This window comes from Orycteropus afer, unplaced genomic scaffold (genome assembly GCF_000298275.1).
Source record: "Orycteropus afer afer isolate SDZICR_OR568_19922 unplaced genomic scaffold, OryAfe1.0 scaffold00144, whole genome shotgun sequence".
Lineage (NCBI taxonomy): Eukaryota > Metazoa > Chordata > Mammalia > Tubulidentata > Orycteropodidae > Orycteropus > Orycteropus afer.
The window spans coordinates 8,167,790-8,172,662 of NW_006921731.1; positions in this window are offsets into that span (position 1 = coordinate 8,167,790).

Here is a 4,873-nt window from a genome sequence, read left to right on the forward strand (position 1 = left end):
GCCAGCCATCTGGTTAGCAGGCAAGTGTCTTAGCCACTATGCTACCAGAGCTCCCACAGTTCTTAGTTATATTTATATGAAGAACAAGAAAAGTACATTTACTGTATCTTCCTGGGGCAGAAAACTTTCAATATTTGTTTTTAACATTGAGTCAAGTGCTCCAGGAAAAAAAATATATATATATCTTTTAAAAGGAAGTTGGATGTAAATAATCTCTATATAAAGTATGCATCTATTCTGGTTACCTAGTGCCTCTCTCACAGGAATCTACTACAAATAGGATGGCTTTAACAAACAGGAGTTTATTCTTACATTTGGAGGTTTTAAGTCTAAGTTCAAAATGCCAGGCTCTACAGGCTAGGTGAAAATCCCTCAACGTTGGTTTGCAGCTCTGCCTCCTACTCCCAGCCCACTGAAGCTGGAGGCTTTTCTTCACTCAGACAGCTGCTGGCTGCTGAGGCTGACAAACCCAAGGTTGACAAATAAAAAGGCATAGTCCTGATGTTACCAAACCACATAGCAGGTCATTAATTCAAGTCTCTTGAAAGTCCCAAAGTTGGTAGAGCATGACAGCCTTCTGAACAATGGCATGGCTACATGCAGGTTTCAAGCATGCCATAGGCTAGAGACCATTCCCCAAAGCTTCTCCTTACACACAGGAGGCAAACCACATCCTTAAGGCAGCTACTTAGCTGCTCACAGTAGATTCTACCATGAAGGTGATTACCAGTCTCATCATGGAGAATACTGTAACCACCTATCCAGCCACTCAATCAGACCAAGTCAAGTTGACACACAAATTTAACTACCACAACATCTTTGTCACATTTTAAACTAATTTGATACATTGAACACCAATGACCGAAAACCAGAATTGTGGGATAACATCAAGAACATCATCCATGAAGAAAGAAAGAGGCCATTTAAAAGAAGAGTAAAGAAGAAAAGACCAAAATGGATGTCATAAGAGACTCTGATACTTGTCCCTGAGTGGAGAGTATCTAAAGCAAATGGAAGAAAAGACAAGATAAAAAAGAGCTGAACAGAAGATTTCCAAGAGCAGCTGGAACAAAGTCAATTACTATACTGAAATGTGCAAAGATTTGGAGTTAGAAAACCAAAAGGGAAGAACATACTCAGCATTTCTCAAGCTGAAAGAACTAAAGGAAAAAATGTAAACCTCAAGTTGCAATATTGAAAGATTTTATAGGTGAAATATTGAATGATACAGGGGAGCATCAAAAGAAGATGGAAGGAATACACAGAGTCACTGTACCAAAAAAGAACTGGTTGATCTTCATCTATTTCAGGAGGTGGTATAAGTTGAAGATCCAATGGTATTTAAGAAAGAAGTTGAAGCTGCACTGAAGGAATTGGCAAAAAACAAGGTTCCAGGAATTGACGGAATACCTATTGAGACGTTTCAACAAACAGATGCTCCACTGGAGGCACTCAATCAATCATGCCAAGACAGCTACCTGGCCAAGTGAATGGAAGAGATCCATATTTGTACCCATTCCAAAGAAAAGTGATCCCACAGAATGTGGAAATTATCAAACAATATCATTAATATTGCATGCAAGTAAAGTCTTGCTGAAGATAATTCAAAAACAGTTGCATCAGTATATTGACAGAGAACTTCCAGAAATGCAAGGTGGATTCAGAAGAAGATGTGGAATGATGGATATCATTGCTGATGTCAGATGGATCTTGACTTAAAGCAAACAATACCAGAAAAATGTTTACTTATGTTTTATTGACTATGCAAAAGCATTTGATTTTGTGGACCATAACAAATTATGGATAACATTGAGAAGAAAGAAAATTCCAGAACACTTAATTGTGCTCATGAGGTACCTGTACATTGACCAGAAGGCTGTCCTTCAAGCAAAACAAGGGGACACTACATGGTTTAAAATCAAGAAGGGAGTGCGTGAGGGTTGTATCTTTTCCCTATACTTATTCAATCTATATGCTGAGCAACTAATCCAAAAAGCTGAACTATATGAAGAAGAATGTGGCATCAGGATTGGAGAAAGGATCATTAACAACCTGTGATACACTGACAACACAACTTTGCTTGCTGAAAATGAGGATGACTTGAAGCACTTACTAATGAAGATTGAAGAATACAGTCTGCAGTATGGATTACATCTCAATATAAAGAAAACAAAAACCCTCACAACTGGACCTATAAGCAGCATCATGATAAATGGAGAGAAGATTGAAGTTGTCAATGACTTCACATTGCTTAGATTGAAGTTGTCAAAGAGTTCACATTGCTTGGTTCTACAATTGACGCCAACAAAAGCAGCAGTCAGGACATTGGACAACATATAGCACTGGGAAAGTCAGCTGCAAAGGATCTCTTTCAAATGCTGAAGAGCAAAGGTGTCTCCTTGAGAAGTAAGGTACGCCTGACACAAGCCATGATATGTTCAACCATTTCATTAGAATGTGAGAGCTGGACAATGAATAGGGAAGACCAAAGAACAATTGGTGCTTTTGAGTTGTGGTGCTGGTGCAGAATGCTGAAAGTACCATGGACTGCTAAAAGAACTAACAAATCTGTCCTGGAGGAAGTGCAGCCAGAATGCTCCTTGGAAGTGAGAATGGCCAGACTTCATCTCATCTACTTTGGTCATGTTGTCAGAAGGGACCATTCCCTGGAGAAGGATGTCATGCTTGCTAAGGTGGAGGGTCAACGAAAGAGTGGAAGGCCCTCACAGAGATGGATTGACACAGTGGCTGCAGCAATGTGCTCAAGTACAGCAAGGATCATGAATCTGGCACGGGACCGGGCAGTGTTTCATTCTGCTGTGCATAAGATCACTATGAGTCAAAGAAGACTCGATGGCACCTAACAATAACAACAAAAAAATAATTTTGAGGGCATCTACCAGGAGTCCCAGTCAGATGTTCTTTTCAGGATCCATACACTGGAATTCTTTTGAATATGTTGCTTGCTAATGGGAACTGTTGAAAAATGGTAGTGACTCTACACATACAAAGTGCTCTAGTGGCATAGTGGTTAAGGCAATTGGCTGCTAACCAGAAGGTCTTCAGTTCAAACCCAACAGTTTCTATTTGGAAGAAGATGAGGAAATCTACTTTCATAAAGATTTATAGCCTTGGAAACCCTATGGTGGTAGCTATGAGTCAGAATCAGCTTGACGATGGTGGGTTTTTATACACATGTAACTGAATTTGGAAACTGAATATGTACATTTATAAACATCATCTACTACTATCTAGGAAACCGAAGTCACTTTATTTCAGATCTCAGAGTCTCATTTTACTTTTGTGCAAAATAGGAATAAGGACTAACTCTTGAATTTATTAATATCAAAGGATACTAATAATATCTTCATATCATTATCTATTGTATTCTCGTGAATTTTTCATATATAGATGAAATCTGTTAACAGATTAACAGATGGAAAATTGGGGCATTAAGTGACTTGTATAATCAAATAGATCTTATGTGATGGGACTGGAGAATACATATATGACTGCTTCCTTCCAGAGCCTTACTCTCTTTGCTTGATAAGTGATAAAGCATTTTGCTAAATGGATCCATTGGACAAAAGATATGAGTCACTCAGGAAATAATGTTTACATGAGGAGATTATCAGAGCCTGTCTCCAGGAAATTGTGAACAGGTATCTTTATATATTATGGAGCTTATCATCATGAATAAAGTTAGGAATAGAATCCATTCATCCAATCTATAACCATCGAATACCTACTACATGTCAGGAACTCCTATAAGCTCTGTGGATATAAATGATATTTCTAGGTTTAAGAAAAGGCTTATTAACCAAAGGGAAAAGAAAATGCTAGAATGGATGGATTGCTGTAAGCTCTGAGACAAGTTGTTTTGGAGAGTTAGGCCGAGGTCATATAGTGTAAGATGTGGTAAGACATGGTAAAGCATTAGGACTTCACACTTTATCGATGACTTATTTTTTATTGTTTTAAGTAGGTAAATAATCTCTTCTGCTTTAATTTTTGAATAATGCTTTCGTCTGTTATGTGAAGAATGGGAAAAAGAGGAAGCACACATTTAGGAGGTTGTGTTGACTGCTAATCAGAAAGCTGGTGGTTCAAACACCAGCCACTCCTCAGAAGGAAGATGGGGCAATCTACTTCTGTAGAGATACCACCTCAGAAACCCAAAGAAGGGTCACTAAATATCATAATTTACCAGGAGATACCACCTCAGAAACCCAAAGAAGGGTCACTAAATGTCATAATTGACTTGACACAGTGAGTTTTGTTTTGTTTTGTTTTAATTTAGTTGTAGTGTTATACTTGTGGAAGTTACTCTTTCTTTTCTATAGAGCACAGATTATCAGAAAAAATTAAGTCTACTCACATAAGATGACTTATTATGTATAACAGCAAAATCATAACTAACCTTTAATGAGCACGTATTTTATTTTAAGCACTAGTCTCAGCACTTTACACATATTATCTTATTTAATTCATACCTTCTCTGCTATAGATGTTATTATTACTCTTTTTGGCAGATCTGAAAAAAAAAAAAGCAAAAAAGAGATCGTGTAATTTGCTCAAGGACATACTAGGTTAAACAAAATAATAATAATAATAATAATAATAATTTGTTGGCTCTAGAGCCTTGCTTTTAATTATCCCTGATGAGCATTTGTCAGGCAAGAAAGAATATGACTCAAATATAAGGAGAAAAATTGTTCAAGGTGATCTTTAATTTTCCCTATGACTGTGACTATGAGTTCCTTGATTCTAATTGTAGAATGATTTCTGTATTTATTTATATATGTACTTATTTCAATTCAGAGTCATTCAGTGGGATAAAAAGATTTTATTTATTTACTTATTTTATTTTAAT